The following is a 13603-nucleotide window of genomic DNA, read 5'->3' as shown; positions in this document are numbered from 1 at the left end:
TCCTATATGGACCAATAAAACGAGGGGCGAATTTCATAGATGGAACCTTCAAACGAATATTTTTGGTAGATAACCAGACACGATCTCCAATTTTTAGTGGTGGAATAGCCCGCCTCTTCTTATCTGCGAAAGACTTATATTTGTTAGATGTCTTCTTTAAACAGGTTTTGACCTGAGACCAGATATTTTTGAAGGTCTGACAAACAGTCTCCACAGCAGGAACTTGGGTGGGCGGGAGGGCAGGAAATTCCGGAAAAGACGGATGGTGACCGTAGACCACAAAGAATGGAGTTTTGGATGATGACTCATGGTACATGTTGTTATGGGCGAATTCAGCCCAAGGGAGCAATTCTACCCAGTTGTCTTGGTTGGCTGAAGAGAACATCCTAATAAAAGTCTCAAGATCTTGATTGACTCGTTCCGTTTGTCCGTTAGATTGCGGATGGTACGATGATGAGAGTGCTAATCGTATGCCCAAGGTTTTACAAAGGGCCCGCCAGAATCTGGAAACGAATTGTACTCCTCTATCTGACACAATCTCAGACGGACATCCATGGATGCGGAAGATTTCTTTAATGAAATGTTCAGCCAGAGTAGACGAGGAAGGTAAACCGGACTGAGGGACGAAATGAGCCATCTTCGAAAATCTGTCTACCACTACCCAAATAGTATTGTGATTCTTACTTGGTGGCAAATCAGTAACGAAATCCATACTAATATGGGTCCAAGGCTTGGACGGAATGGGTAGTGGTCGCAGCAACCCTGCTGGAGTTCTGCGGGAGGATTTGAACTGAGAACATAAATCACAGGAAGCAATAAACTCTTTGACGTCTCTCCTCATTGAAGGCCACCAGTAACTACGAGAGAGAATCTCAAAGGTCTTATGTTCACCGGCGTGTCCAGAAAAACGAGAGGCATGGAACCACGAAAGGATTTTCCTCCTCAGAGTAGGAGGCACGAGGGTCTTCCCAAATGGTAGCATTTTGGTGGATGACGCAGCCAGAGAAATACATTTGGGGTCTAGAATAGCATGGTTGGGAACCTCTTCTACATCAGAGGACGTCACAAAAGCTCGAGATAGAGCGTCAGCTTTCTTGTTCTTAGCAGCTGGTTTGAAGGTTATAATTAATTCAAAACGGGAAAAGAAAAGAGACCATCTTGCTTGACGAGGGTTCAAGCATTGAGCAGATTGCAAATATGACAAGTTCTTATGATCCGTGAAGATCGTCACAGGATGGCGAGCTCCTTCCAACAAGTATCTCCATTCCTCTAATGCAGCTTTGATGGCCAGCAACTCCTTGTCCCCGATAGTATAGTTTTTCTCTGCGGGCAGAAGACCCCGAGAGTAGAAGGCACAAGGATGTAATTTTTGTTGCTCCGAGCGTTGGGAGAGAATAGCTCCTAAGCCCACATTAGAGGCATCTACTTCTAGGAAGAAGGGGAGTGTCACATCAGGTTGTCGCAGAATGGGAGCAGACGAGAAGGACTCTTTGAGGATTTGAAAGGCTTGGAGAGCCTCAGATGACCATTGCTTAGTATTAGCCCCTTTCCGAGTTAAGGCCACAATGGGAGATGCAATGGATGAGAAGTCTTGAATGAAGCGTCTATAGTAATTGGCAAAACCTAAAAAACGCTGGATGGCACGAAGAGTAGTTGGCTGAGGCCAATGTAGTACAGCATTTACTTTGTCTGGATCCATCTTCAGGCCAACTCCGGAAACTATATACCCCAAGAATGGAATCTGGGGTAACTCGAATGAACATTTTTCCAATTTACAGAACAATGAGTTTTTCCGTAGTCTGGAGAGGACCTCTGCCACATGTTGGTGATGAGAAGGCAGGTCCTGTGAGAAGATCAATATGTCGTCCAGGTAGACAACGACACATACATATAATAAGTCCCGAAAGATCTCATTGATGAAACCCTGGAAAACCGCGGGGGCATTACACAGACCGAAGGGCATTACTAAATATTCGTAATGCCCATCTCTGGTGTTAAACGCGGTCTTCCATTCGTCACCGGAACGGATTCTAATTAAATTGTAGGCACCACGAAGATCCAACTTAGTAAATATCCGAGCTCCCTTGATGCGATCAAATAGCTCAGTGATCAGCGGAATGGGATACCGATTCTTGATAGTAATGGCGTTGAGTCCACGAAAATCTATACAAGGGCGTAATGATCCATCCTTCTTTTTGACGAAGAAGAACCCAGCTCCAGCGGGAGAGGTGGAAGGTCGAATGAACCCACGCTGGAGATTCTCCTGTATGTACTCAGATGTGGCTTGAGTTTCAGGTAACGAGAGAGGATAGACCCGACCCCTGGGAGGAGTCTTGCCAGGTAGAAGGTCGATCGGACAATCCCAAGAACGATGAGGAGGAAGACGTTCAGACTGAGCTTTATCAAACACATCGGCAAATGAAGCATACTGAGGAGGGAGTCCCGGGGAGGACGATGAGATGGAAGATTGCTGTACTTTAAGAGGAATAACTTGAGAGAGACAACGATGGTGACATTCAGGCCCCCAAGACGTAACTTGAGGGGTGCGCCAGTCAATCTGGGGAGAGTGACATTGAAGCCATGGAAGGCCTAAGACAATCGGACTTGTCGTAACAGGAAGAATTAAAAACGAAATTTCTTCATGGTGTAGTACACCAATCTGAAGGGTTACTGGAGACGTACTCTGGGTGATGAGACCATTGATGAGACGTGATCCATCTATAGCCGTCACAGTAATGGGTGTTTTTAAAGTGATCACTGGTAGGGACCATTGATTCACTAGTGATTTAGAAATGAAATTTCCTGCTGCTCCGGAATCAATCAATGCCTGTGACTCAAAGGATTTGGTAGCAAAGGAAATCGTAACATCGAAAGCGCAGACTTTAGATTTCATAGACAATGGAGAGGACTCCAGGGACCCTAACTTCACCTCTCCAGAACTAGTTAGGGCCTGGCATTTCCCGATTTCTTAGGGCAAGAACTGAGCATATGTGTGGAATCAGCACAATAGATACAGAGTCTATTCTTTACTCTTCGTTTCCTCTCTTCTAAAGATAATTTGGAACGTCCTATCTCCATGGGAATCACAGAAGGTGAAACTGGACGAAATTGAGGGTTTAAACGAAGAGGTGCTTTAGCAGAAGTTGTTTTCTCAGATTCTCTTTCACGAAATCTCATGTCTACACGATGGCAAAGAGAGATCAAATCTTCTAGTGACGAAGGAAGCTCTTGGGTAGTCAGTGCATCTTTAATTTTATCGGAGAGCCCCTGCCAGAAGGCGGCAACTAATGCTTCAGTGTTCCACTGAAGTTCAGAGGCTAAGATCCTAAATTGAATGACATACTGTCCTACTGTATGGGAGCCTTGTCGCAAACGAAGAATGCTGGAAGCAGCGGAGGTCACACGACCTGGTTCATCGAACACACTTCGGAACGTGGAAATGAATTTGGCACTATCTTGTAGAATTGGATCGTTTCTTTCCCACAGAGGGGAGGCCCAAGCCAGGGCTTGTCCAGAAAACAATGAGATAAGATAGGCCACTCTGGAACGATGGGTAGAAAAATTTTGAGGTTGGAGTTCAAAATGGACTGAACATTGGTTAAGGAAACCTCTACAAGTTTTGGGGTCCCCGTCATATTTTGACGGAGTAGGCAGGTGAAGCGTAGGAGCTGTAGACACCTGGGATGGCACTGGGGAAACGGAGGAAAGCACAGGAGCTTCAATACTAGCTGTAACAGTCTGTCCAGATGTTCCTTGGGAGGTTAACGATTGGTAACATTGAAGTAACAGCTGTTGGCGAGCATCCTGTTGCTCCACACGGCTGACCAGATGCTGCAGCATCTCTTTAGCAGTAGGTTCCGTATCTGGGTCTGTCATGGCCTGATCTTACTGTCACGGGCACTAGGAGTCTTTACCCAGGGATCACCAGGTGATAGGCTTACCAGAGCAGTATAGGTGGTAATATGGTACTCTGGTAGCAGGGTGATCACGGAACAGGAAATAGCAGATGATGAGATGCTCAGGAAAGTCTATGACTAGCAGCACTGGCAATATGGAGGTAGTAATACACGAGGAACTGTATGGACAAAGGACACGTGAAGGTAGTCAGTGGTCTGCGGTAGCAAGTTGTACCACTGCTATAGTGAGGAGGAATGTCCAACAGAAACGAGGAGGTGATGAGAGTCAGCGGTCTGCGGATAGCAAGTTGTACCGCTGTCTGAGTGAAGGAATGGAATCCAAGTGGAGGTATCCGGGGAGTCAGTGGTCTGCGTTAGCAAGTTGTACCACTGCTATGTGAGAGGATACTGGAACAGGTGAAACTGTAAACAGGAGTCAGTGGTCTGCCACTAGCAAGTTGTACTACTGAATATATATGTGAGGAGGTGCACGGGGAGAGACTGCAACACAATATATACACGGGCACCTTGACTTAGATCCACAGTAATATGCACAATATAAATGTATAAATGACTGAACAACACTGCCAATATAGAAAGTCTCTTGAAGTAATCCGGCATGAGATAACACAGTCAATGATGGCAGTAGAGTCAGCAGATAGTACACTCCAGAGGAGAACCAACACAGTCAATGATGGCAATAGACTCAGCGGATAGTACACTCCAGAGGAGAACCAACACAGTCCAGCAAGGTATGCAATACACAGCACAGTCAATGGGAAGTATGCATACCGTGGTTCAGGAGAAGGCAGTCAGACAGGAGTACAGAGATACCTGAAGGGCAGGAGGCCAGCAGGATACAAGTCCCTGGATGGGTGAAGCAGGGGTCTAGCAGGTGCAGCGCACAGGTAGGTAGACCAGCAGGGAACACAGGAAGGCGTGGAGAGCGGATCAGCAGTAGATGGATGAGTAGCGCTGAGAAGTAACAGCAGCGGGTCTCTGCGGGAACACGGAGGTAACCAATAGCAACCAGCAGGTGCAGTAACGATGGGACACCGGAGCAGAGTTGAACTGGAACAGATGATCACGGAGAGTAGCGGGTAGCAATAGTGGCAGCAGACTCAAGGAAACACGGTAGAGTAGACAAGGACTGAAGACTGAAGCGCACAGAGGCAGCGGATAGGAATCAGCTAAACAGTCACGATGAAACACAGACGGGTTGCAGGTTGAAGACTGTAGTGCACGGAGGCAGCGGATAGGAATCAGCTAGCAGTCACGATGATGAAACACAGACGAGTTGCAGGTTGAAGCCTGTAGTGCACGGAGGCAGCGGATAGGAATCAGCTGGCAGTCACAATCATGAACAGGTGAGTGGATGTGGTTGAAGCCTGTAATGCACGGAGGCAGCGGATAGGCATCAGCTAACAGTCCCAATGATACATGGTAGAGTTGAAGTGATTAGAAGACTGTAGAGCACGGAGGCAGCGGATAGGAATCAGCTCACAGTCACGATGATATAGTAGATGGTAGAAGTGGTATGGGAACCACAGTAGCAGAAGTGGTTTGGAAACCACAGAGGTAGAAGTGGTTTGGAAACCACAGGAATCAGCAGGGCTGAATGAACAAGGAAACACAGGAACACCTTCAGAGACTCATGGGGAATGAGACTCCAAGATCAGGCAACGTGGTGTTGACCACAGGTGCTTAATATAGGGAGGTTGCCTGATCTGCCAATTAAGTTAAAGGAACATACACTGAAGGTTTGGAAAGGGCTGCGCATGCGCAGTCCCTCAGGATAGAGGACGTCCACGGTTCCTAATAGTCCGGGAAGAAGCACTCACAGTCCGGTGAGTGACAGGAATCCAGGTGAAAGTAGGTAACGGGGAAGTCAGTGGTCTGCGTATAGCAAGTTGTACCACTGCTTATGTAAGAGGATACTTGAAACTGCTGTCACAGGGAACAGGAGTCAGTGGTCTGCATCAGCAAGTAGTACCACTGCTATATATATGTGAGGAGGGGCACGGGGAGATGAATGTAAAGCAGAGTATACACGGGGCACACAGAACTTGATCCCACGATGATATCCACAATACAATGATAACTGACAAGCACTGCTTGAAGTATACAAAGTCACAATAGCTATCCAGGCAATAGGAAACAAAGTCAATGGTAACAATAGCTTCAGTGGATAGGAGGCTCCGGAGGAGAACACAACTCAGTCCAGATGGATATGCAATACACAAGCAAAGTCAATGGAAAGTATGCATACCGCGGTTCAGGAGAGCAGGCTGTCAGAGAGACGTGCAGGGATACCTGAACGGCTGAAGGCCGGCAGGAGGAGAGACCACTGGAGGGTGGAAGCGGTAATCAGGTTGGTGCAGCGCACGGCAGGTAATCCAGAATCAACGAAGCAATACTCAGGAAGCAGTAGTAAGTGGAACTGGAAACATGAAGAACACGGGAGAGTTGAGGCTGTCTGGTATCCAGTAGTAGTGGTGGAGGCAGCGGAGAGAAGGCACGCTGAACACGGGAGAGTAGAGGCGGTCTGGAACCCTGTAGTAGTAACGGAGGCAGTGGAGAGCTGAGACGATAAACACAGGAGCGTTGAGACGATCAGGAACTCTGTAGTAGTAACGGAGGCAGCGGAGAGCTGACACGATAAACCCAGGAGAGTTGAGACGATCCGGAACTCTGTAGTAGTAACGGAGGCAGCGGATAGGAATCAGCTGAGTGCAGGCACGATGAACACAGGAGAGTTGAAACGAACAGGAGTCCGATAGTAATAGCAGATAAGAATCAGCTGAGTGCAGGCACGATGAACACAGGAGAGTTGAAGTGGTCTGGAAACCACAATAGCAGTACACAGGAATCAGCAGGAGCTGAATACACAAGGAACACAGGAACACCTTCAGAGGCTCATGGGGAATGAGACTCCAAGATCAGGCAACCAGGCAATGATCACAGGTGGTTTAAATAGGGAGGGTTGCCTGATCATCCAATCAATTAAAAGCAACAGGTACTGAAGGTTTGATAAGGGCTGCACATGCGCAGACCCTCAGGATGGCGGACGGCCACGGTTCCTGAACACAGGAGAAATGGCACTCACAGTCCGGTGAGTGACAAAGCTGAGTATGAACGAATTCTGAATTGGTAGTTGGGGCGGGTTCTGAGCTTTTGGTTTTGTCTGTCCCTATAAAATACTTTTTGAGAGTGAGTTTACGAATAAACTTATGTAAGTTTATGTATGTGTTAAATTTGTTGAGGGTTCTATCAGGATCGAATTTTAGGCCTTTATCCAATAGTTTGGTTTGGGCATCGGTCAGAGGTACTTTACTGAGGTTGAAGATTCCTTTGCCAGTATCTGTTATTTTCTTATTTTTGGTCTTGCCCCTAGCTGTTCTGCCTCCTTGTCTCCCTCTGATGGTTTTGATCTTTTCCTGCTTCTGGTGGTGGAGTATGCGAGTTCTTTTTGGTTGAAGCTGGTTGTTGTGCATGGTGATATAGGATCCGAAGGGTTCCGAACTACTTGTGATGGGAGAGCTTGCGCTAGTTCTAAAAAAAGGTTAAGGTTGGTTTCCACTTCAACGTCTGTTTGAGAATGTGTAGTGGGGGGAAGTTGATTCAGTTTATCAAGGAGAATAGATTGTGAGCTTTGGATTTCTTTGTGATAGAAATCTCTACCTTTCCTAAAGCTGTCTAATACTTTTTTGTTTTGGGATGTTGTGTGAAATGATGACTTGTTGGGGTATTCCTAATTGTTAGGGTTGAGAGGTTTGTAGGTTCTCCTTTGTGTAGCTCAGTGTGGGATACACTGGCTCTATGACCTCCAATTTGTCACATTACATAGATACTTTTTTACAGACTTTTATGGAAAAACAGACATCTTACATCAGGGATACCACCCAAATCCTGAATATTCTTAAAAATATAGATTGGGAGGATACATATTGGTTAGCCACAAGCGACGCGACATCACTTTAATCCCTGTGTATGGTCTATGACCGTATAGACAGTATTTCACATTTTCTTCTCCAAGACCCAGATATGAAACCAGAACAAACACAATTCATTTTGAACAGTATAGAGTTTATACTTAATCACAACTTTTTCTGGTTTCAAGATATGTTACAAATTCAAACCAGGGGCACAGCCATGGGGACCATATTTTCCCTAAGCTATGTTAATGTCTTTATGAGTAAATGGGAGATCGATAACATCTGGTCCCACACCCTGAAGCAGGGGCGAATCAGGTCCTCTGGCAATGCTATATTGACAATGTCATTTTCATGTGTGGAGACGTTGAATCTTCACTACAAAGCTTCATCGCAGAGCTTAACCAAAATGCACACAACCTTACATTTACTACAAAGCCAACAATCAATTGAATTTCACGATTTATGCATTTATATTGAAAAACACCAATTGAAGACTAAGGGGTAAATGTATCAAGCTGAGCGTATTCCAGAGGGTTTGAAAAGTGGAGATGTTGCCTATAGCAACCAATCAGAATCTAGATATCATTTTGTAGAATCTACTGAATAAATGATAGCTAAAATTGAATTGGTTTTTCAAACCTGCCGGAAAACTCCCAGCTTGATACATTTACCCCTAAAACTTATAACAAAGCAGTAGATGTGAACAGCTTCATTCTCGCTATCAGTAACTTTCACCTCAATATTACCCCACTAAATGAATTGGAGTCTACCTATCATTTATAATAAATGATAATTAGGCGGATAAGAAGAAATTTCTTGGATTTAAACACCTTTGAGACCCAGGGTCAACAACTTAGAAACCAATTTTTAGAAAAAATATATAATTCTGAATTAGTTGATGAAGCCTTTTCAGAAACCACAGTTAAAAAAAACAATCAATTTACTTACAAAGAACCAAACAACCATGAATCCACTAAAAACAACAACTATTTTATCACTGGTTACAATGACTCGGCATTTAAGGTTAGTTATAGTTAAGAAACATTGGAGCATCTTGCTACAAGACCCAGACTTGCAGAGCACACTATCGGATAGACCTAAAATGGTCTTCAGAAAGGCACATAATCTTAAGACCCAATTAGTAAACAGTTTCATTGCCCCAAATAAACAAATACAACCCTCACTTCTAAACACCAATCTAAAGGCTTCTATCTATGCGAGAGGTGCATCACATGTAGGAATCATGGACAGAGAAGCACTAAACCCATTCAGCAATACAAATCCAAAAAAACAAGAAAGTATACACCGTCAAATACTTCATGAAATATGACACCAAAGACATGATTTACCTCCTTGAATGTCCCCGTCACAATATATAGGAACAACAATTAGGGCACTGTCTGTACGCCTCAGTGAACACACCAGAAACATCAAGAAAGGGTTGGAGACACATAGTGTCTCACAACACTACAAAGTAAAACACAATAAAGCACCTGCCTTCCTATCATTCATGGCCATCAAAACTATAAATAGGGACTGGAGGGGAGGCGATTTCACAAAGAAAATTAAAAACACTGGCCCCCAACGGATTAAACATTGATTTTGAGGTAATGGGATGCATTTAGAGGTAAAAGGAGAGATAAAGGCCAATTCCCGGTAACTACGGTCAAACCACCATTCCATCAGCCCAAACCCTTCCGACCTTGGAAGTGAAACGGGGTCAGCCAGGTTAGTACCCTGCCTAAGTAAGACAGGAGAATACCTGGTACTATAGGAGACTGGAGAAAGTAGAGTCTTCAGACCATCGATCAATCCTCACTCCTACTAAGTGCTCCCATAGACCAATGAGGCCAATGCAACATTTATCCACTTAACAGTGTTTAACAACTGTTGTCTATGGAGTATGCAACACTTACAGTAACCATTAAAAGTATGCACGAAATACACACCATTTTTGTTAGTTTATTTACAAAATTACACCCCATTTTTCTCTGTGTGTATATATACATATGCCTATGAACAAAAAACTATTTTTTTTAGATGTTCTGTATGACCTATACTTATCAGCACCTGTAGACTTTAACAATTCCTATGCCATGTTGTCATGATTCCAACTTTCAAATTCATTTCTTTTATTTTTTAACTTTATATTTCTATTTATTTTTATTATTTACTATATTTTCTATTTATTTTTATTTTTTTATATTTTTCACCAAAATCTTTCTATTTTTTATTTGATTCTATTTTATATTATTTTTACTTTCGTGCTTTTATCTTTCTGTAACCATTCCCTTTTAATCATGGTTATATATCCAATTGCATGCCTTTATTGATTGGATATTCACTTTGCCAAAAGGACATAACTATTTTTTAAGATGAAGCATTATTGATTGTATATGGCTAATTGAATGACCAGTCACAGCTGCCAAACTTATTCAATGAGGTATATAAGACTTGACCTTCAAACACTACCCAGATAGCCCTTGAAAAAGTCACAAGAGTGACGAAACCAGTTGGGACAACATTTCACGCTGAACAGGTCACAGGAAGTAGCATGTATTCCACGGTGGAACAAACAACATCACTGCATCGCTAAGAACTTTCCACTCTCTTTACCAATGGAGAGACTAAGGGCTAGATTTACTAAGCTGCGGGTTTGAAAAAGTGGGGATGTTGCCTATAGCAATAAATCAGATTCTATCTTTCATTTATTTAGTACCTTCTACAAGATGACAGCTAGAATCTGATTGGTTGTTATAGGCAACATCCCCACTTTTTCAAACCCGCAGCTTAGTAAATCTAGCCTTAAGACTCTACCTATTCATCAGAAGTTGGACTAAGAAGACTCTAGCCCTCACTCCAAGTTAACCGCAAGTATAGTGGGTGGCAGTGCGCCCAATTTATCTTTACAACGGGACTGCAAAAATAGGTACTTTTATGAAACTCTGAAATGGAAACCTGACATGCACAGGGACTTTCTATTTAGACTCCCAGGATAGACTTTCTTTCAAGACCTAGGGGTAAATGTATTAAAGTCCGTTTTTTTCAACTCGCCAGGAATCGGCGAGTTGACAGCTAAAATTTAAAGCGGCGCTGGCTTGTAAAGGCAAACTTGTTGTAAAAGTCTTTTTTGACTATAAAAGGGACAAATAGTTTTTTTGGACCTCAAAGGGGACAATTTTTTCTTGTGTTTTTTTCCTTTTGTTTTCTATCCACAGTAACGAATTATATCTGGGTTTTTATTATACACTGTTTTCTTTTGCCGTTGTTAACAACATTAAAACTTCTGTTTTAACTTGAGATCACCCAATTCATGCTAACTCATTGAATTTTCCATATATCTGTATATAGTGGTGGTTCTTTATATTTTTATTTTATATGCAACAAATGCAAGATTGGATCACCTTACATATATTGTACCTAGCTGCTTTTACAGATCACCTTATTATTTGGCTAGTGCACAATTCTTTCTGCTATTTCTATGCAATAGAAATATTTGAGTTAAAAAAAACCCTCAAAAAACAGATCTCATTGAAGTGGTTGGTGCAGTCTGATTATCTACTTGAAATAGCAGACTCCAGGCAACAGTCAAGGAAACTTTGATGAGATACATTGGCCTGTTCCAAATCATCAAAATGATGAATCCTGCTGTCACTAAAAATAACAAATTTCAATATTCCCTATTAAATTAAATTCTGCTTTTTATTGTAAAAAGATTCTAGTTTTTCTGCTAAACCTCCTCCATAGTTGCCGATGGATACCAAGAGTTCATCTGGTTTCCAAGGAGCGGTTACAATCGGTTACAAAAAGCAAAATTAAGTTAAGTTTCAAAAAAGAAAAGCGAGACGAGGTTCAGTAATATTTTAAGGATACTGTGCTGCATCTGGCATTGGGTACCTTGAACATGTGTATGCCATGGTGAAACAACATTTGTACTTGGGTTGAAAACTGGATGCAGAATAGGGAACAGAGTTGTGATAAATGGAGAATTTTCTAATTGTCCAAAAGTTTTAATTTGGTGTACCTCAATGTTCTGTGCTGGGGCCACTACTTTTAATATATTTATTAATGACCTTGGTGATGGTATAGAGATTCCATTTTTGCAGATGACATTAAACTTTGTAAGGTAATCAAATCAGAGGAAGATGTAGTTTCTCTACAGAGGGACTTGAATAAACTTGAGAATTGGGCAGTCAAATGGAAGATGAAGTTTAATATAGATAAATGTAAGGTTGTGAATTTAGGGATCAGAAACAAGCATGAAATCTATAAATTAAATGGGATAAATTTAGGGGAGTCTATAATGAAAAAGTATTTGGGAGTGATTGTAGACAGTAAGTAGACTTGGCAATAGTGTTCAATGTCAAGCAGTAGCTGCAAGGGCCAATAAAGTATTTAGGGGGACAAAGAAAAGGCGCTGTTTTCTGACTATTTCAAAACACCAAAAAGTTTGTAATTTAAACGTTAATTTAATGTAAGTAAACATCAATAACACACAGCCATTGCATTTCCACAACATATAAAATACTCATCCACTGCAATTTATCAGATAGCATGAATAAAACATAATAGCAAAAATCCACCTCTTAAAGTGCTTGTAAGTTATTTCTAGGATGACTATTTATTCAATCCTGGGGGTGCACTCCCCAGAAAGTCAACATTACACACTCCCCACAGAGAAAAATATAAAAAAGTCAATTGAAAACCAGCATGGGTGTTAAATGCAGTCTGATAATAGCTCAGACAATGTGAAATCAGGTTGAAAAAGTAATGATAAGATCTTTTAGTTTCTTAGCCACTTATAATTCAATAAATTCCATAAAAATCAATAAAAATAAAATCAAAACAGTGCAGTGAAATTCTGAAGGTATTGTGGTGTTTTGTTCCAATAAAGTATTGGCATACGTAAAAAGGGGCATAAATGTAAGGGAAGAAGTTGTAATTTTGACACTATATAAATCGTTGGCAAGATCTCATCTTGAATACGGAGTACAGTTCTGGGCACCACTCTATAAAAAAGAAATTTTTGAACTAGAAAGGGTTCAGAGAAGCGGGACAAAATTGATAAAGGTTATGGAGTCACTAAGTTATGAGAAAAGGTTAGCCAGTTTAGGCATGTTTACTTTAGAAAAAGGCATCTAAGAGGGGATATGATTACTATGTACAAATACATTAAGGGTGAAAACAGGGAACTTTTACGGGAACTTTTTACCTCAAGGACTGTACACAGGACACACGAACACCCCCTAAGGTTAGAGGAGAGGAAGTTTCACAACGAGCAAAGGAAAGGCTTCTTTACAGTACGGGCAGTCAAAATATGGAATATAATGTCATTTTCAATTGATATGTTCAAGAAAGGGTTTGACAAAATTTTAACGGAAAAGGGTATCCAGGGTTACAACCGATGATTAAAATGAAGGATAGTAGTGGATCCAGGGAGAAATAGGACTGCAACATTGGGTCAGGAGGGATTTTTCCTGATTATAACAGATTGGTTGTTGCTTCATCTGGATCAATTTCAAATATAAGATAGGGATTACAGGAGATCCAAAATAGGTTGAACTTGATGGACTGGCGACTTTTTCTTAACCTCAACAGCTATGTTATTATGAAATCTGGAGATTAGTAGTCCATTTGGGAGCGCAATGTCAGAAAACTAGATCTCAGTCGAAGATCATGGGTCTTCCTGCAGGACAATGACCAATAAACAAGCTTCAAAAAGCACCCAAGAATTATTCAAGACAAGGTGCTGGACTGTGCTTAAGTGGCAAG

The 13603-nt window shown here is 42.1% G+C and overlaps 1 protein-coding gene across 1 annotated transcript in view; it reads right to left on the bottom strand.

Annotated features, from left to right (window-relative positions):
• Positions 1-13603, bottom strand: part of UBXN6 (UBX domain protein 6) — a 128098-nt gene that overhangs the window by 72116 nt on the left and 42379 nt on the right. The window lies entirely within an intron of this gene.

Source organism: Mixophyes fleayi, chromosome 1 (assembly GCF_038048845.1).
Source record: "Mixophyes fleayi isolate aMixFle1 chromosome 1, aMixFle1.hap1, whole genome shotgun sequence".
NCBI classification, from domain to species: Eukaryota; Metazoa; Chordata; class Amphibia; order Anura; family Limnodynastidae; genus Mixophyes; species Mixophyes fleayi.
The sequence above is the reverse complement of the archived record's forward strand: the minus strand, read 5'-3'. Positions and strand labels throughout refer to the sequence as shown.